General features: G+C 45.6%; 1 protein-coding gene across 2 annotated transcripts in view; it reads right to left on the bottom strand.

The window, feature by feature from the left end:
* The window catches only part of LOC117229132 (uncharacterized), a 128783-nt gene extending 108950 nt beyond the window's left edge, over nucleotides 1–19833 (bottom strand). For both annotated transcript variants that reach the window (XM_033485347.2, XM_033485366.2), the window contains exon 1: nucleotides 19189–19833. The gene's annotated coding sequence lies outside the window, so the exon portion shown is untranslated. The remainder of the gene's footprint in view (nucleotides 1–19188) is intronic.
* Between the last annotated feature and the right edge of the window lie 2006 nt (nucleotides 19834–21839).

The raw sequence follows: 21839 nt of genomic DNA, 5'->3' as shown, positions 1-21839 counted from the left end.
AGGTTTGTTGCATTGTTTCCAGCATACCGAAGAATTCCGACGGAACTGTAAACATCAGAATGCGGCGTTGCATCAAGTGCAGGTGTCCGATGCATCGTCGAAATATAAGCAAGTAAAAACCGATCCGTGGCTGCAACGATTACAAAACAACATTGCGAACGACACACCGGCATTCCGACATTCTTTTACTCTTCCCACCGTTTCAAATTTCACCAGTCGTCGATGCCGTCGCAAACGCGCGAATTCACGAAACTACAAACGCACGCAGCTCCCGTTGCACCAATACACCCGCGAATACAATAATTCCGCAAACGCATAAAATCCGTACTGCAGAAACACGGAAGAGCATAAAACCCGTGCAGTTCTCACGAGCAGATAATTTCCAGCGACCCGATACGGTCGCCGGTGACCCCGGCGGCCTTCGGCCTGATCAAAAAGAAAAAGGCCCCCGACAAGCCACGAAGACGCGCATGGCTGCGCATCAACCAAATATCGCACGGCTGACCCAAAAGTCGCAGTTAGGCGTGCGCGCGTACACGCGTTCCGGCATCCGGCCGAAAATTTCAATCTTGCTTCGCCGGCCTCGGACGCGTCGGTTCGGATCGGTGGAACGGTACACGCGGAAAGATTCCGCGCCGTTAACAATCAATTCCGGACATTTTACGCGCGAGCCGCGAAATTAACGATCCGCGGCCGGCGATTTTTTCGTGCGCGCGAGGGCCGACGGGGCCCCGGGCACAGGTAACCGTTCGCTCGCCTCGTGGTTTATCACGGGGATTTTCGTGCTCGGGCCCGCGTCCGGACTACAATCGGCGAGGGCCCGGCAACGGATTCAACCGCGGCAGATTCAACCGGTTCGCTGGATTCGATTTTTTCGATTTGTTCGAGCCGCGCCGGGATCGCTGGTTTAGTCTAATTAGCCCGGCGCGGCGCGGCGCGGTGCGCTCGCCTGGCGCCAGGCTTTTACGCTTTTCTGTTGTCTCGCAGCGCCGCGCCAAGCCGCGCCAAGCCGCGCCAAGCCGAGCCGAGCCGAGCCGATTCGTTACAGTTAGAGGCGTTGAAATATTACGGCGTTCGGGCGACGGAGCCGCGTGATTATGCCCCGTAATTGCGTCCTCCGACGGACGCAATTTGTTTGGTGCCGCGCGCATTTTTCTGCGGCCCGCACGCTCTTTATGGCACTACCGTTCGCGTTTGTACGCATCCACCGGTACGGTTATTGTTTTCTTATTGATCCGTTTCTCGTTTTTCTTGCGACCAGCCGAGATCTTCTTGCTCGGCTCTCTTGTAGAAATTGAATGTTTTCCTCTCCCGTGCGCCGTTTCTTCTACGCGCGCGTATTATTATACGCTGCCGCGTCGCGTCGCGCTCGGTTTCGAAACGGGCTCGCTGAAATTATACAGAATCTCGATGGGAAATATCCTCGGGGAACCTATCGTCGTTCGGTTTAGAACCCCGCGGCGATCTGCCGATAAGAATTATTTTACGCGCTGTGTTATTAGACCGTGTTTCTGTAATAAGAAGAAAGGCAAATGATACTGATGGGTGCTATTGGGCCTGTCCATTAGATCCGTGCGGTCCTAATTCCGATTTAAATTTCCCGCGTTATAATTGCCTGGCAATTATGTCTCAAACGTTCGCACCTCTTCCACCTCTTTGTTATAATTTTTTTTAAAATAAATTTACTCGTGCGTCCAATGTATAAAATTTAAATATCTTTATTTATATTTAAATACAAATTAAATTTGTGCTGCGTGTATCTGCACGTTCCTTTTCTCTTTCATTTCATATTAAATTTATCCTATTTTCCGTTAAAATCATCGTATTTAGTAATAACTGTGCCGTATGCAATAAATTCTCCCCAATTAACGCTCCGCTTGGAAATAATAATGGACAATTTTGGGAAGAGGAGGTGCAATTGTTATAACAATCGAGGCTTGCGGCTCGTTTCTATAGTTGTTGGCAATCGGTAACTATCTCCTCTTTTTGTCCTCCACAAATTTGTCCATTTTTGTTTCCAAGCGTCGATTAGAGAGAATTTGCTGTATTCGGTGATAATATTCGATATTATACACACATGAACTATCAATTAACGTATCCTATAACGAATGGTTGCCATAACGAACGAGAGATTCTGGAACGAATTAGTTCGTAATTGAGTGTAACTCCAACAGTAAACCCATTGTAATTCAAACAGAGCGATTCAACGAGCTTACGATATAATTAAAAAAGAAAAAGAAAAATTGATCGATATTAAATAACATCGCAGAGCAGAAAGAAAATTGGCAAACAATGTCGGCAGAAATCGCAGCGCAGCTCTGTAATATTATATATTTTTCAATGATCGGTGCCGTTTTATCCGGGCACTGTCGCGCAACCAACGATATTCATTTCCCCAAGGGGGAAACGGCGCGGCGCGGCGCGGCGCCATCTTCTTTTTGTGAAGAGGTCCCCGGTGAAATCGGCGAGCTCAATTTATTGCCACGTCGGTTTTAACGGGCTGCAACCATTGACCCTTTGCGGTCCCTCTGCCAGGTTGGTTACACTGTAAATAAAAGCCAGTCCTCCGGTGGCAGTGCCGCGTGTACCGTAAAACAGGGTTACCGGAGGGCCTGGCTTGGTTCACTGGACGAGTTAGCCTACCACGTGGCTGCGTTTTAGCCTAATTATTTCCGGATCTAAAGCGAGCCAGATTCGAGTATGTACTCGGTCCGCGATGCAGTTTTTCAGTACGACTTTTCTTGGAATTGGTTGCGAGATTCTTTTTACGCGAAAGCAGAGCGGGGAGAAAAGTGATCTAATTAAGGATAACGATTGTAACTCGTGGGTCGTTATAACTAATTTATTAGTATTTAGCGAAAAGTAACCTAATTAATCATTAACAACTATAATACTTAATTATACCAACTATGATTCTTACATTCTTTATTTGCTCTGAAATTGCCACCTTCGATGACTTTGATGCAGAGTTGACGATTCACAATTATAGCCCGCTAGTTGTCACATCTAATTTACAACAATTTATGATAACTAACAACTATAATACTTGTAGTACAACTGTAATACTTATAATACTTGTTAGTTATCATAAATTGTTGTAAATTAGATATGACAACTAGCGGGCTATAATTGTGAATCGTCAACTCTGCGTCGAAGTCATCGAAGATGGCAATTTCAGAGCGAATAAAGAATGTAAGAATAAAGCGTAATAAAGCAGAAGAAAGCAGAATAATTTACTTCTGCACTAAACCAGCGCAGAAGCAAAATAAAGTCCGACTTCCTAGACATAACTCGAGCCAGATTCTAGCGCATCGGTCAACGATGCAGCATTCTAGTATAACGTGTCTAGTCTCGGTTGACTTTAACGTGATTTTCAGGCATCAAAGTCACCTGGGCAACGATTAAACATTAAATACGGCGCACTGCAAAAGTAAAATAAATGTCCACCTAACACGAGCCGCAGTCGACCATAATCGCAGTCAACGAGGCAGCCTCGCAGACGAATTGCCCCGGTCTGGAAAGGTGGCAACGAGATTCTACGATAAGAAGATCGCCAGGTTAACGTTCCGGGTCTCTTGTGCAAGATTCGAAACCGAATCCCGTCGACCCAGACCTAGCCCAATCGCGGGCCCTATTCGCTAAAAGGCCCGGCGACCGAACCGGCGTGACTGGGCGGCTGAAAATGGAGCGTGAAATGGCCCCGGGGCCTGGAACTCGGCCGTTTCCCATGAAACGGATATACACGGGGGCCGGGCCCGAGGGCTCCGGGGGCCCCGTTCTGCTCTCGCAGGCTAATAACACGTGCATCATCGTGAATAATTAACATCTCGTCTTGCCGGGCTGTCGTCGCACGGAGGTGCCGTGTGTGCCAAGTGAAACGGGAGACATCGGGCTCGTGGGAAGGCACGGCCCGAACGAGGCCCGCATTTTCACCTGCGCCCGAGACAAACGCGATCCCTTCGCGAGCCCGATCGTGAATCGAACTCGAATCAAGCGGGATCGTTGATCGTTCCCTTGATTGGCAATTGCGTGAACGCGATGGCAAGTAGCCGAGACTGCCTCCCGGGAAATTCTTCGTCGCCTCTCCCCTCGGCCCACCCTTTTTCTCCCCGCGCCGCGCCCGATGCCTGTATCGAAATCGAACGATCGATTACCTCTTGTCACGCGCGCGAGAGCTTCGTCCAAATTGAAAGGAAACGGAATCCGTTTTCTTCCAATTCATCGACGGATCGTTACCGTACAGTGTTCCTGTTATATCGGATTCCGCGACAGTTTGTTCCGCGTCGATCGCTCGCAGTGCTATATTCTCGCACAAAGAAAACGCACCTTATTATCTTGCAGACCGATTGTTTCCGCATGGTAATCTCGCAATTTTTATCGATTACCGTATTTAACGTGTTCGAGCGGCGCACGTTAACCACCTCGAGAATTTCACAGAACTCGAGTTTTCTATTTAAGTCGAATCTAATTGAAAAGCTATGTTATGTGGAATTAAGCGTTTGTGGATTAATCAAATTCTTACTAATTAAATTGGAAAGATGTGATTAGAACAGCGTCGAGCAGTTTTCATACGGCGACACTAATCCGCAGGAACGTGAACAGATGATCGGCGTGCTGCAGATTATGCGCGTCCAAAATCTGAATTATTCGGTACAATAATTTCAAGTAATTTTAACACAGACGAAGCTATTTTTATAACACGATTTTGTCCAGTACGGTCGAATATAACAGCAAGTCCATATGTTCCACAGAATAATTTTGTAAGTCCACGAGATTGGACTTACGCCACTATTCGAGGTATTTTTACAGGCATTTTAATTGCGATATAAAATTGACTCTTGTTTCTCGTTCACATTGAACAAAGCGTACACGAGTTAATGAGTAAAACATTAACGTAACAAGCGTCCTTAATACTTATGAACTTAATGCCATCCGACAATTCAGAGGTCCGAATATTGCACAGCCAGGGAACTGCCAGTTCGCGACACTGCTCCCCTAATTTCTCCTGTTCGTCGTCATTCTCCGTGCGACCGGGGTCCGATAAATCGCCGGCAGATTAATATCAGGAAGCGAGTCGCGCGTTTATCTCTTAATTTTTCCGCGGCAATTCCATTTGATCGTTTCCCGGATTAGTTCGCGGACCGTTCCTCCCGAACGGCGGCTCATCTCGGCCGGCCATTTTTCACGCTTTACGAGCGGGAAACGCGTCGGGAGACCGTCGTCTGCGATATTACGTACCGATCGGTCCCCGTTTATTAGATCCCTCCTGCGAGGAGCGATAGAGAGAGAGAGAGAGAGAGAGAGAGAGAGAGAAGGAGAGCGCGTCCGATCCGATGAATTTCGCCGCTGGAAACAGTGCCGCGATCGCTAATGGCCGTATCGGCGATCGCCCGTCCGAGCCGGACGCTGACAGAAAAGTCGATACCGGTGCCGATTGTTGCGCGGATTCGAGTCGAGGGAGTAGCTGGCCCGTGTCAGCTGCTCCGCGAATTATGGTCGACGCTGTTTGGCCCGGCACGGGCGGCTCGGTCGATAGCGCTCCGCGTCCGATAATCCGCATTGAAATTCCGCGTCGGATGCTCGAAATTGCGCGTTGCACGCCGGCACACTGAATACCGGCGCAATTAGCGGTGCATCTGTTAATATCGAGGCTGCCCCGCGAATTATGGCCGGCCGGCCCCGCAAACCAGTAATCCGATGTTTGCTGGAAACTCCCGCAATTTCAGCCACTTTTCCGCCCTTTGATGCCGCGCGAACGGTTTCTCGCCTTCCTTTTATTCTCGGACAGCGACGACTGGTCGGGATAATTTTGTCGGAACCCTCTCGATTATTTATAATAATTATTGCTATTAACAGTTATTATTGTTCGCGTTTAGGGCGTTAAATGAGTGTTTTTCTAGTACAGACAATTCTCATCACATTTCAGCTTGAATTTCGGGTTGTCTTGGATACATTTCTGTAGGATGTATAATTTTTGTATAATCGTTGTGTAATTTTTAATATTTTTTAGGATACTAAAGAGTGTATGTAGTTCGCGAATATGTAGAATTTTTTATTTTAAATAATAATGATAACTTTGTTCATAGGTACAACTATCTGTTACAAAAAGAGAGACAGAAGAAGAGATTCTTTAAAACCGTCTCACGAGTATAATAAAAACAATATATATATAATAGTGCAGTACAAAAAGTGAGAAGAAAATTTAAGATACAGGGAACCTGTACACGAATACAATAAAAGCAATATATATATATATATATATATATATATATAATAGTACAGTTCAAAAAGTGAGAAGAAAATTTAAGATGCAGGGAACCTGTACACGAGTACAATAAATAACCATCACACGAGTACAATAAAAACAATATAATATAATGGCGCAGTACAAAAAGTGAGAAGAAAATTTAAGATGCAGGAAATGCAATAAATGTAAAATGAATGTAAAAATAACCGTTGCTAAGATAAAGATACAAAAGGAAGATCTCAAACAAAACTGTGAAAAATTAGGTTGCAATATAGTGAACAGTGACCGCAGTACGAGTAGAGTGTCTGAAAGATGGACATAGGCTTTAAAAGTAATGAATTAAGGAGTCCGTAGCGATTCGCATTGACTAGTGGACGGTTGAAACAGTTATTTTAACCATAGCGCGTACGACGAAGTTCAGGAAGTAAAGTAGAAATATGCTTAAGGGAGCGAAACGGTGCATCAGGACAGTTAATGCAATTATTAAGGATTTCGTAAATAAATAATAGATCTGCAACGATGCGACGCTGATCGAGGGTCATCGGTCGACTCGATTGTGAAATTAGTCGGATTATAGTAGTAGATTTATTGCTGCAATGGGTGTCAAATACATATGCAAGTTATTTCAATTCAAATCACTTTCGCAGACGTTTTTCAATTTAAAACAATGAAGACCAGCGAAGAAGACGTTATCGAAGCGTCGCAGACTCCCGACCACACGAAAATAAGTACATCACATCGTCCAAAGTGTAGAGGAGTATCAGTGTCACGTTCTACATTAAATAATTTGTATTCAGACCACTGTTCCGCCTTTACTGATTTTAAAACAGTGAAAACTAGTACAGCTAACATTACCGAAGCGATACAAGTGTAGCAGAATATCTCCTGCTGCAAGCATCGTCGTTAATTCCACGATTCGCATAAAAAGTATCTTAAACGCATCGAGTGCCGCGTGAGTCTCGCATGGGTGACACTAATTTTTTGACTAGGTTTCGAAATTCATTTTGCTTGTAACATATCGAACAAACCGAATGTTACCAGGATTTGTCGTATGTGACAGAGTTAAACAAATATTTCCAGTGGTAAATTTTAACTTCCCAGTTTCGGTTTCGCTAATTAAATGACTTTCATATCGCGAGAAGTTTTGTGATTGATATTCGCCACTTAACCCTTTGAGTCTATCGGAACGTATGTGTCCCACCTATGTATTTCGTACGTCTATTGGGAGAAATGAATCTCGTTTTTCTACAATAAACGAATATACCGATCTTCGAATGCATATCGCGCGCATATTTGTTTACATGTCTCAGCTCTTTGCGCCTAAAAGGGATAACCCGCACCAATAAAATCAACATTTCTTCTTACTAGCATCTACATGTACGTAAAACTTGACTTTAGCTAAAACGCGAATTAACGAAAAATAAATCAGATTCCAAAGGTTCGACGTGCTAAACACAAATCACGTTTCACCTGTCGCTAATCTTGGCATCGCGACAACAGCGAAGACCAGTGTCTAATTTTCGCGAGACGCCGGAGAATTTCCAATCTCTACGACAGAAACGTCGAATCGGTGAGATATTAATATTCGCGGATTAGCCGCGTGTGTATCCAGAATATCATCGAATCGATGCAGCACGCGAAAACCGAGCGCAGCGTAATAATATCCCTGGTTAATATTTAACGCAAGTTTCCGTACTTCGGCCGGAAGTTTCATTAAGTCCGCAATTGAATAACAACTTCGGCGGACTTTATTAAAACTGTTAACTTCGTTATAACCCGAGCATTAAACCCCGCCGCGTAAACTCGCCGATCTAATTAACCGCGCCGAAGAAGATGGCCGACATGGAATTTCGATGGAACACGGAAACGGGCCGGACGCGCGCGGACGTTTCCGTCGTCTTTCGCAACGATCTCAATCCCGCGCCGGATGTTTCCACAAGAAACGCCGTGTTAGCAGCCGTCATTTCCGATCGGGGAATCGAATCACTCGTAATTTCGCCTTGAATCCTCGCGGAACTTCCGGTTTCACGGTGTAATTGACGTCGCGGCTACGTACGCGCCACGCCGCCTGGATTCCTGTTGTACGTGACAAACGACGCTATCTTCGCATCCTGTCGACGGTTCCTCGCTACGTTTTTAATGTTGTTTACGCCCCTACCGGACTCGGTCGTTAGCCTAACGTTGTAATTGAGCATGAAATGCGGCCAGTTTTTTGCTTCGCGCGAGATCTTATTGTACCGAATCGTCCCGGAGCAATCGATTGCAAATACTGAGAAAGTTGATCATTCGGGATTTCGAGGATTACTTTTTAACCCTGAAACGACCGGTTTCACATTTTTCATTTAAAAATTGTTTTTAAATTGTGAGGACTTCCGCTCTGGAATTGACTGAATAAATTCCTTCGTTAGAGCAGACATTGTAGCAACAGTGGCGCAGAGTTTATATAAATTGTCAGTGTTATCGTTGTTATGAAGCAATACACGTCAGTTAGTTTTAGTGTAATAAATTTAATTCAATAAATAAATAAATAAATAGATTCAATTCAATTCGATTCTCGGTTCGATTCGATTCGGTTCGATTCAATTCATTCAATTCATTCAATTCATTCAATTCATTCAATTCAATTCAATTCAATTCAATTCAATTCAATTAATTCGATTCGATTCGATTCGATTCAATTCAACTCAATTCAATTCAATTCAATTCAATTCGATTCGATTCAATTCAATTCAATTCAATTCAATTCAATTCAGTTCAATTCATTCAATTCAATTCGATTCGATTCGATTCGATTCGATTCGATTCAATTCAATTCAATTCAATTCAATTCAGTTCAATTCAATTCAGTTCAATTCATTCAATTCGATTCAATTTAATTTAATTTGATTTGATTTAGTTAATTAACTGTCTTCCGCTGTGTTTGAATTTCAAAAAGAACGATCACGTGCAAAATGATCTTCAGGCTGAACGAATCAGTCACACGAGATAGTCCTTTCACGGATAACGTGTAACAAGCATCTCTCGAAAACAACCGTGCGTTTTCTGCATCACTCAGCAGCTCCGAATTCGATCGTAATTCGATACAGCGAACAGCAGCATCACGAGGCACAGCAGAAAACTCTCTTGCCCGCGTGCATTAAGGTCGAAGAAAGAGATTACGGTGAAATTGGTGGTCACCCAGTGAAATCCTTAATTACCAGAGGCACTCAATTTCGCAGAGACTCATTCTACACGGTCCGCGAAATAATATCGTGGAATTCTCTCGGCGATTCCATCGCCGGAACCAGACTTGTCGTCGATGGAATCGCGGGGATCCTTCACGCGCTAATACTTCCTCTTTTCAATCCCCCCGTGAAAGCAGAGGCTGTGTTGGCAATATCATCAATCTTCGAACTTCTTTTTAATCTCGAGATCTAAATCCGAGGATTAGTTTCTGTCGCCAAGTAATGCATCAAAACTGTCCGTGGATGAAACAGGAACAATGTTATTTCTGCAGTTTGTTCGAAACACTTTTGCAGTTTCTGCAATTAATTATATATTTATTTATTTATTTATTTATTTATTTATAACAGAATGCTATTTATAGCAGCAGGAAGACCAGATGTATTTATCTATTCGTTTACTTGTTCATTCATTTGTTCGCGGAATAAAACAGAATCTTGTTCTTTAGATATTTCGATGGTGCATACAAAGATAGCATGCACCAAATGCATCATGCACCAAATGGAAAATTTGGGAAGATTATTTTCATAATTATTGATAATCGGCAATTAATCGGCAATTAATTGTCCATTTTCGTTTACAAGCTGAAGGAAAATTCGGAAGAATTTATTGCATCGCGTTCGATTGTAGATTGGAATGTATTTCAACGCGATTCCCGTGTTCTATAAATAATCTATCCTCTATATCTATTTCCAAGCGTACGATTTCCTAAAAGCATCTCTACTGCTTAAACCGCAATAATCCATTCCAGCGAACGGAGACACTTCGGCAAGATGCAGTTCACGATCGCGAATCACGACGTGATTTCGCATCGATCATCGATGCATAAAGGCCGAATCTATCTCGATCCGAGGATCGTGACCACGAAACGGTCTAACAGCTGCGTCAGAAACGAGTGTCCCAGGGCGAGGAGGAAGGGTGGCGGGGGGAACCCGGCGAAAGAAAGAGAGAATCGGCAAAAGCGGCTCTAATTTGTTCCGAATCGGCACGTCTGCCTCGGAACTGGAACGGAATCGCGATGACCCGAGAGCTGTTGCACGCCGATTCCGCGAACCCGAGGAAGGAAACCGAGACGAATGCCCGTGGAAAACCGCGTCGCGGGGGCGGACGATACAATAGGCCTCGGCGCGTCGCGTCGCGTCGGGATGAAATTAACACCTGCGACTTTCGATTAGAGGGAACGTCGCGCCGGATCGCTCGTGCTTGATATCCGGCGCGATCCAATCGGGACAACGATCGCCGGTATGTATCGGCGATCTCCTGGTTCGTTTTCGCTCCGCCGCGACCGGCTCGCGCCCTCTTTCTCCCGTTCGCCGCGCGAACAAAAGGATTTCTCGGCGACGGGACGCGACAGAGTGAAATTTAGAAAACGGAATCGATCGGTATCTGCTCCGCCGTGGAAACATGAGAACACAACGAGAGATTATCGTCTCGCGGATCGTGGGATGAGCGAAAGTGGACAGCGAAACGCGTGTCTGCTCGCGTCCTACAGGCCTGGAGAAATTCGATTTTTCAAAATCTTCGGCCCCGCGCGCGTATTTTCAGTCGTCGTACGATCGAGGGGCTATCCCCACTGTCGTCGAAGAACGTTAGATTGTACAATGTTGTCCTCGAGAAGAAAGGATCTAGATCTGAACGTTGATCTCTGCGCTGATGCGTTCGATGCGTCGACGTTGGTTTGCACGTTCCATCACGGAAGTTTTGTATCTTTATCCGGCTAAATGATTCGGACGACCATACTAATTACGAGGAAGTGACGATATTTTCTGTTACATCGAATAATACATTCGTCAAAATGTAATTACAATTTTCTGTTGAAATTGCAGTTTTAGCGAAAGCTGAAATATATTCGTAAATTTTGAGATCGTTCGAATATATATAGCGTGAACAGGCAGTTGTTTCTTTTTTCTTTTGCGACAAGATCGCAGCAGCTAACTGGTTAAGATGCATAACGTGGACTTTTATGAAACCGGTGGCTGTTATTGGAAAATACGTGCCCATAGTCCCAATAATCGCGAAATGAAATCTCTGAAATTATTTAGACGAGTTTGCTAATTCGGCTGTTCGCGTAATATTTTACGGAAGGTAATCGAATTTATCCGTCTAATAATGTCAACGATGGTCGTTAACGCGTATTATATGCCTTACCGGAGCGTAGAAATTGGAACAGAAATTCAGGTAGTACGCGCGCAAACGTTTAGCAGTTTATTCTAGCAAAGTTGCGCGTGTTGATACGAAACGATCGCATTCGGCTGAACGTAATCCGAGCCGAATATAAAATAAATTTCTGCACGGTTCTGTTCCTTTACTAATGAAACGGGAATTTGCATAAGCATCCGTGCCGTACGACGATTATCGTCTGCTTGATTGCATCTCGGAACGATTACAAGATAAGTAAGGCGATCGGGAGGAGAATAAGGACGCTGCCTCTGCCTCTAACCTACTTAAGAATACCGTGACAGTAAAATGACAAAAACATGGTTTCAGGTTGCGGCTACGCGATGGATATTAATTCAACGCGCATCGAGATCAATTATCTGATTGTAAACTGCCTGACAGCCTGATAAAAGCCGAACCCCGATCATTTTCGACCCACAATGCAATTATTTATCGTTCAATCTGACCGCCGCAGATTAATCTACTTCGCCGCACAGTGTCCCTCATTTCTTTTAATTCAGTTTGACCGATTAGAGAGATATCCCGTGCACTTTACAATGTAATTTTGGCTGCTCGAGCGAGCTTGCTGAATTATACATACGTTCGTCGTTTTAATCGAGGACTTTGTTCTACAGTGTCCTCATTTAGCGGCACGATCAGAGAGACTTCGTGCACTTAAGAAAATTTACAGTCGAATATTTCGATTGTTATTGCAACATTAATTTTTGTGTGTCGTTAATCGCTCGTATAATTCGATTTGATTAATTCGTTGTCACTTTTCTCTTCGATCAAGTTGCATAATTCTTTGGCTACCTTTGATTTCGCATAACGCAATTATGTGCGGATATATTTTGTCAGACTTTCCTGTACAGTGTCACGATTGTTTAAAAATGTCCCGGGGGACATTTCGCACATTTTTGAAGAAAATTTAAAGACGAATCTCGAAGTCGACGAATTTAAGGAACGAGGCGGGAATCTTTACCGTGGCCTCGCGTGACAGAAATTGACGGCTCGATGACCGAGTTCGTCCGTGGGACGACACGTGGCCCCGCACGATTATGCAGTTAAGTGCATCGAATCGGGTCGATTCGATTTTCAAAACGAACGCGACCGCCCGGCCGTGTGGCACTTTCACTGATCAGCCTGGCTCGGTCGCATCGTTCCTGCCATCTGGCTAGCGAGACGATGATTTTACAGTTAATTGCGGCAACACGCCACTTTCTCGCCGAGACATTTGAGAATGCTGTTAAGAAGATTGGACACTGTTAAGCTGTCCCCCTCCGAAACGCTGGTTTACCCTCGAACAATCGGAGTGTAACATTATTGGCTCCGATTCCGATCTCCGAGAAAGATTCCCAGTGAAAACGGCCGCCTGTGGTCAGACCAGGAAACTGGACCAATTTGCTATTCAGGAAATATTCCGAATCATTCTGCGCCGTGCAAACGTCGGCATTTATTGAAAGATATTGGACAGCGTTCGCCGCGAAATAAACACGATTTTAATATTGTTGATATTATAATATAATAATATAAATATAATAATGATTATTATTATTATTATTATTTATTAAACGGGATAATTATCCTTCAGATTACAGGAAATAATTACGATAATAATAATTTGGTCAGAGATTATTCGAACTGAAACTTTAGTGCCGCGTGAGTCACGTGTGGGTGACACTAATTTTTAATTATGTTCTTGAAATTCATTTTTATTATAATATATTGAACAAATTGAATGTTCTTAGAACTTGTAGAATACAAAATAGCTGAGCCAATATTTCCTACGGCAAATTTTCACTTTCTAATTTCACTGTCATCAATTAAATGACTTTGATATTCTGTGAATTTCTCGAGTTAATATTCGACACTTGATGCGTTAATTTAACCCAAGAACCCCGACAAATATTAATCTTCATCGTTGCATCTTTAAAACTGTACTTCTTATTGTACCGTAGAAAGAAATCGCGCGCGCGCGGAAGAATGAAAGTCGGGGATTAAATAGCAAAAGTCGAGTCCTGTTTCAATCCGCCGCGATACAAGTTGTTTCTCGGTTCCGCGAGGAGCCGGCCTGTACTCGAAAATTGAAAACTACTCGAGGCCGCGAATCGATTTCCAACGGCCACTTTCCAGGGGCCAAGAGTCAATCTAGCTCCCGTAGGATCGGCTGCCAGGAAAGAAAATCCAGCACTCCCTTATATATATCCCCGTACTCGGCGAAACTTTCAGCGCCGACCTCCGAAGCCGCTGCGACTTTCGCAACAATGCCTCCGAGACGGAACAACTTCGAAAGTCTGTTTCTCTCCCCCGAAGAGCTCTCCCGTCGAGCAACCCGACGCACAAAAGAGCCCCGCAACAATGCTGTCCGCGAAAGACTCGCAACTAAATTCTCCCTCCGTTTCCTCGATTACCCTCGTTCCTTCCCGGCCTGTTACATCAACTTCGCCCGTCCCCCGCCGCTCGCGAAAGCCCTCGGAAAGCTGAACAGCGTTCGTCAATTAGCCGGCAGAGTTTAGTTAATAAAGCCGTCGCTGTTCAAATCGGTTGTGGAATAACGTAATGCGAATTTATTCGCAGCGTTTTGCGTTTTCTGCGATGCTCTTACGTTTTCGGAGATCGAGACCATTTTTGTTCCCGCGAGTTTCGCAGTGTTGGATAGGTGCTGGGTGAGAATTAAATGGGCCTGACATTGAATGGGATCTTGCAGGTTTAATTTGAGCCTAATTAAGTTCGAAAATTTCTACGGAAGTAAGTTTTTAAATCTAGTCGAAACATATCTGTAACGCGGTGCCATTTTTCTGTAACGTTTCGATCGGCACTTGTGGATTTTTCGACAGGCTTGCAGATTTTTGCTTGGCACAAAAATCATTCTATCGTAAAGTACGTTCATTCAGCTTCAATTTAAGTACAGCGAAGTTCGAAAATAACTATGTGATTATACTTTTAAATCGGGTCGAAAGAACAATATAACACGGTGTCATTCTTCTGTAAGGTTTCAATTTGGACTTATGGAATTTTCGACAGTCTTAAGGATTTTCTTTTTGACACCAAAATTATACTTTCATACAGTACGTTTCTCCAGCTATAATTTAAGCACAATCAAGCTCGAAAATTCCTGCGCGATTATATTTTTTAATCGAGACAAACGAGACCTATAACACAGTGTCATTCTTCTATAAGGTTTCAATTTGGACTTATGAAATTTTCGACAGTCTTGTGGATTTTCTTTTTGGCACCAAAATCATACTTTCATAAAGTACGTTTCTTCAGCTCTTATTTAAGTGCAATCAAGTTCGAAAATTCCTGCGCAATCATATTTTTAAATATCGAGACAAACGAGACCCACAACACGGAGCCATTCTTCTGTTTCGATCGGGACTTACGGATTTTTCGACAGGCTTGCAGACTTTTCGTTCGGCACGAAAATCACTCTGTCATAAAGTACGTTCCTCCAGCTTTCATTTAAGCACAATCAAGCTCGAAAATTCCTACGGGAATACATTTTTATACATCGTCAAACGAGACCAATCCAGCGAATTATTTTTCACCAAGTTCCGTATGATGAAGCGCGATCCACCGGCTTTAATTAAAAACTCCAATTATCCACGCGCCAACTACAGTGACAACGATTATCAACTGAGAATGAGACACAAGAAACGACACAAAACAGGCAAATACCGGCGGCCACAGTTGACCGCCATGAATCACTCGACCAACACATTAACGAGTCGTCCCATCATCGCAAAACAGGAAACAAGAATTGCCCGGGAGTTGCGTGTATAATAATTGCCTTGCGTCATCCTGATTAAAATAGTAGCAACTTTCGCCGATGATGCTGCTAAAATTCAAATCATCGGATAGACTCGTCCGAAAGGCGAGCATAATCAGCGATCTGGCAGTTTTCAGGAGTGACAGGTTAGCCGCGTTATCTCGAGTTCGTTCGAGTTCGATCGCGAGGCTCCTTCTTTCTTTCTTTCTTTCTTTCTTTCTTTCTTTCTCTATCTCTCTTTTTCTCTCCCTTTCTCTCGCCGAAGAGTGTATTGTCGGACGAACCGGTTGCCGGTCAGATCGGAAACGCGAATAAATTTATCACGATAAAATCGAGCCGCGTAATCGACGTGGCTGGGTCGAATGTATCGCCGGAAATAATCAGGGCTCCATAAACCGGTGTCTTCCCGAGACTTACGATGCCAATAAACTACTCCGGTAGATCGGCGGAGTCTCGTTGCTGCGATTCGCGGAACGATAAAATTTGACGCGGATTCTCGGAAACGATCGTGGATCGGGGAACGGGGATCGAGGCGGATCGGGGACGGAAAAGTGTCCGGCGTCGCGAGCCAGGTGATAAATCGGCCGGCGATTGGCGTACCCGTCCATAAACGCGTCCAATGAATATCTATTGTCTCCGTTACTTTCTCCTGATCGCGACGGCACGACGGAACATCGTGTACCCCCTGGCGGAACGGAAGCCACGTGTCCACTGTAACTACACGCTGACACCTGTTCGATCGGCGGAATCGCCTCCGACCTGGAATACCAAGTTTTTGGATACGTCGGAAAGCAACCCGTGCACGGATTTCGTAATTCTAGTCGGCTCTTGGAGAAAATAAAAATGCTAAATATGGTACACCGCGCGTTCTGCTTATCGAGATATGTATTCGACAGCGTATCTTTAACGTTGCAAACGATTTTCCGATTTGAAGAATTATGCGTGGAATATGCAGCGGAATATCATCGGATACAGTAATTGCATATGAATAAAAAATGATCCTTTTATCGATTAAGGAACTCAGTTGATGGAATTTTTTGATCAGAGTTGCGCAAACATTTTATTCGGTCGACGAATACGAATACTAACGAATCGAATTGTACTCGTCGCTGTTGCATGAATATGCAATGGAATAAAAATGCAACCAGATAAAAATTTGTCCGCGCGAGATTTCATTTGAATAGGAATTCACAGGGAAAATAATCGATACATTCGAACGAACAGATAGAATAATGTATGAGTAATGAATAATCGGTTCGTCGAATAAAATATTCGACTAGAAGAAATTCGTTCGGATAATTATCGTACGTAAATATTTATTCGAAACAATTCCGTCCAACTTTGTTCTCGATTTCTGAGAATGCAAATTGAAAATGAAAAATCGTACTTTAGGATATTATACTTCACGATACATTACGATATTTAATTTTGAAAGAGAATTCGCGATCGTGTCGAAACGCTGTCATCAAAGTTTTATAAAAGTAATTAACCGAGAAGCGTCTCCACGCTTTTTATCGACGAGGAAACTTCTACATTCACGGTGACGCAAATTAACACTAAACCTACCAAGCAGTAATATTAACTGGCATGTACTGCTTCACAAAAGTGAGAAGACCGAATTTATTTAGAATTTGTAAAGTTTTCATTATAAAACTTGCTCCAATAATATAACTTATACGAGCGTTTTCCACGAAAGAGTCTCGGAACTTTTCAGAATTGCAAAATAAGGAAGCGGTCACTTTGACCGCGGCAGGTTTAGTGTTAAAGCTGAAAAATCGCGCTTTACGACTGCTTTAATTAATTTCGCAGAAAAAGATCCCAATCGGATTGCAAGATCGACGAATCCCGATCGATTTTCTAGTTTTCGGATTGGCTCGAACGTGTAACGGTTGTCGGTCAAAGTGTTAACGCGAGATCGCGGCGATATGGATTATCGGTCAGTATCGCGAATGAAACGAGACCGGCCGTGAAATCCGTCCGATTGATCCGGGTGATCGGATCCGAATAATAGCTTCACGGAATAGGCGTGTAATTATGCGCGATCGTCGGTCACGTCTCCCCACCCCGCAGGCTCCTCGATTCCCATTACTTAACGCTGGCCGGTACGATTCTTCTTTTTTCTTCTTTTTTTGTTATTCGAGGGACGCGCGTGTACCGATTCACAGAAATTAAGTCACTTTCGTTTCGGGCCGGCGACCGGCATACTAATGAGCCCCGGGAGATGCGGCTGGTCGTCCAGAGGGACGCGCGACGCGCCGCGGCCGCGCAGGACGTGTAATTTGTTTTATAACAGTGATCCGGATCCGTGTCAAACGCCGAGAGGAAATTGCCCGGGGTTCGCGAACTCCTCTCCGCGCCGCCGATCCTCCTCGTTTCGAAACGAGACTGCCGAGAGCCGTCGATTCGGAAGTCAAGTAGGTCGCTCGCCTCCAAAAGTGTCTGAGCGAACAACGCCGCTAATAACCACTCTAATTGCGAGCCGAGGCTGCTGATACTCTCCCTGCGAAATTCAAGCCGCTCGGTACGTCTGCAGTTCCGAGCCCCCGTTTCTCGACTCCTTCAGAAACTACGAGACTTGACGAGATAGTTCGGCTACAACTCGTTGCAACTTCTAAGTGCGCGATGAACACGCAAGCACTCGTACAAAGTGTCAACAATCCGCGATACACAAGTTTATTACATGTACAAATCGTTCGTCTTTATTCGTTTCACATTTGTCGCCGCAACAAAGTATTATTTTGTTCCGGAATCTCTCGAATTATGATTACGAAGATAAAGCAAACGTTTGATTCGTCGACGGATCAAATGGCTAATTATCTGGGTGGAGCTGTGCGCAAAATTTCATCGATGCTCGTTCCAAGAATTCCGAACAGCTGGCCAGAAAGTCTGGCCAACGATCTCGTCGGCCAATCAAACGGAGTTCGATGCTCCAACGTTTCTCAAGGACGAATCGTCTGCGATTGCTCCACTTTGGGAATCCAGTTGGAACGTCGCTGGAGATATTGACAACGCGCACGAACATCGGGCGCTCCTTATCAGCGGCCGATGCTAACTGTCATCTCGAATTACAGTTATGCTAAATAAATCAGAACCTGAAACGAAGTTTCACAAATCACTTGCCAGCGAAGCCTGTCCAGTTTAAATAGCTCGGCCACAAATCGCGAGCCACTCGACGACACGCCGCGCGAAAACACCGGCGAAACTAGTTCCCTCGCGATTCATTCGAACGCCGTCGAACAAAGTTCGAGCTTCTCCCCGCCAGAATTCGTGTCGGAATCGACAGGATTCCGAGTTCGACGAACGATTCGCGAGTCCCGAGGGAACAATCGTTGCCGAATCTTGGCCGGCGAACCCCCGAAATTTCGAGCGCCCGATCGTCGCCGGGCCCCGCCGCGGACCCCAACCGCAAAAGAGCGGAAGGGAGCGCCGGGGACCGGGGACCGCCCCGTTCCGAAAACTCCGGAACGCCGGGAGCCTCTAATTCAATTCACAATATCTCTCGAAGTTCGCGCAGGATTTCCACGCAGGTAGAACAGAAAGAGAGTCGGTGAGCGATAGCGACAGACGGCGGGAGGGAGGGAGAGGGGGGGCCGGGAGCAAAATAACACATTCGACGGACAAAAACGACAGAAAGTGTGCGCGCGCGAGAACCTGTTGGAAGAGAAGGCGGCCTGTTGGCTGGTGCCAGCAGCAGCAGAAGCAGCAGAAGCAGAAGCAGCAGCAGCCGCTAAGCCGAGCCGAGGATCGCTCGTTCGCGGACCCGGGCAAGGCCACCGTGCAAAAATCGACTCACCGATTTGAAGCAGCTCGTTCACTGTCGGTCAGACCGTTCACCCCTCCTTCATTCTTCACCACTGATCAGCCGGGTCCTCCCCGGCGGCACAAGAAGACAAAAAACGCGATGGTCCTCGCGAGCCGGACAGAGAGAACCGAATAGACACACTCTCGAGAGCTGGCGAACTTCTGCCGATCACACGTGCCACTGAACTTCCCCGAGGACCGGTCCCCGATCCTCTACGGGATCCTCTCCGGGATCTTCTCCGCGAGAAAAATCCGCGAGGGATTCGCGCGCGGGAGAGAGAATCCTCCTCGGCTGCTGCACGGCTCCACCCGGAATTCTCTGGTTGACGCGACCGAGGACACTCGTTAGCCGATCGATTCGGTAGCTGTCGATCGCAGGATAGGACACGCTGTAACCACGGTCTCGGTCACGTGCCGGCTTGAATGGAGGAGGCTCTCGATCGCCGCGCGAGACGGTATCGTCCGCGCCGATCGATCGGGCTCGGTATCGCGAGATCCACGGACGATCCACGGAGATCCACGGAGGCAGAGGCCACGTCGGGCTCCACGTGCACGCGGTTCGACTACCGGTCGCGCTTTGAGGATCGGCTGATTGCGTCCAGCGTGGACGAGGAGAACTCGGCGAACCAGCGCAGAGTAGGGAGCCGCGTGCTGCCAGCCGCTACTGCAGAAACCACGTGTCGTCTCCCGCCAGGAATACCGGAGTAATTTCACGCGGGCCGACACTCTACCCACCTGGACTATTGTCTCGGCCTCGTCCGCGGGGTGGGGGGGCACCCGGCTCTTTCGGTGCTCGAGCTTTTTAGCGAGAGCTTTCCACCGGGCCCTTGCTCTTCTTCGCTAATCGGGGACAGCCTCCGCGTTTGCTCCGACCTCGCTGCAATTCGGCACGACACTTTGCATCTTCTTGAACCCGTGACTCTTTTACGGTTTTCTGCGCGCGGTGTGAATTTTAGCGGCGGCGCGCTCGAAGAGTGGCAGTCCTTGATCATTTTCCTTTCTGGAGGCATCGTCGTTCGAATTGTTTGCTTGGAAGCCGTCGCGTATGAAAGTACGGATCGACTGGTTCTGCGTGAAATCAAATTAACACTTTCCAATATATTGTTCAATGGCGGGATAGAAATTTCGATCGCGCGACAAGAAATCGTCCTCGGGAACATAATCGAATAGTTTCGATTTTCGAACATTTTATTGGTAGGCTGTTCAGGTATGCTCGCGATCAGAACTTTCACCCTTTATTAACCGTGGAATAGCGAGAGTCTCTTTTTCCTAATACTGTGTTGCGCAACCTTGTTACCCCCTCACCCCTTCTTCATTTATTCTGACAGTATCTGCTGTAGTGGAGCCGATTATTGTCGGGCGACCATTATGTTGTTTATGTTAAAATAAAATACTGTGTCTCACTCAACAGATACAAGGTTAATTTGTTAATTATGCCCGAAGAGAAACCAAAGGCACAGCAATCGGTCACCCCGAGTTTCCGCGAGACACGCCTAAAAAATTGTACCTGGAAGAGACGAGACTGCCTCGTCAATGAATCAAGATTAAAAGCAGCAAAACATGCGAATAGCAAATGGTGCCTAATTCGCGTCGTATATACACGGTATCGTTCGTTTACGCCGTCACGCCAACAGAAAACAACGTTTCACCATTCAACCATTAGACAAGTGTCCCAAAGCCGGCAGGCGTCCACTCACCAGAATTACACGGCAAAGTGGCAACCGTCATCACGTAATAATTCCAGGCCGAGCCACCTGAATCCCCAAATGGGACCGGCCGTGAAAAATGGGTTAGTAATTCGCGAGCGGCGCGCGCGTACGCGCGCGGCCTCTTGTATGTGTATATGTAACGTACATGTGCATGCACGACCCGCGCGCGGAATATGAACACCACCACCGTGAATAATCAACTTAACCGCGTCGGATCTTTTCGCCGCACTTCAATCAGATAGAAAGGAAAATTATCCCCGGATAATTACGTTCCGCCGCGGGCCGAACGGAAAAACCGCTGCCGGCCGGTGGTGTTCGTGTTTTTCCGGGGTTGATCGAGCGTGACGATAAGGAAACGCTTTATCAAGGTAGCGTTACGGCATCGGTCCGGCCGATACAGGTACGAAATGCCTCTTTCGAGCGTACACTCCTGACCAGAAGTTTCAACCGGCAACCTGGGCCGATCCGTACGTCACGGAGGCCGTGAGGTGATATCTAATTTTCGCCGATTAATTATCAATGAGATGACGTCATTGATTTTTTAATGGACGAAAGAGTGTTCGTAGTGTCGAGAAATGTGAACACTTGGCAAATTCATTTGTCGGTTGTTGGCTGGTGAGCGAGGTCCGATTTGGATGTAAGAAATCGTTTCTGACGTTTTTAAAGAAAAAGAGGATTACTTTCATTTATGTTTACAGGGATCTGGACGTCTCAAGGACGTCGCATATTATATTCCCGACGTTTCAAAGGCGAAAGATAGTTCGTGATTTATGAAACGCGAGTGCAGCTTTGGAACTTAAGATTCAAACAATCTGCAATAATGTGATTTAAAAGCAGTTCATTGTACGAGTGGATTAGGATTTAGACGTAATGTCGGATTTAGACGTAAAAAGTCGTTTCTGACGTTTTTGAAGCAAAAGAGGATTCCTTTCAT

This window comes from Megalopta genalis, chromosome 15 (genome assembly GCF_051020955.1).
Source record: "Megalopta genalis isolate 19385.01 chromosome 15, iyMegGena1_principal, whole genome shotgun sequence".
NCBI classification, from domain to species: Eukaryota; Metazoa; Arthropoda; class Insecta; order Hymenoptera; family Halictidae; genus Megalopta; species Megalopta genalis.
Note: the sequence above shows the minus strand (reverse complement) of the source record. Positions and strands in the feature narration are given on the sequence as shown.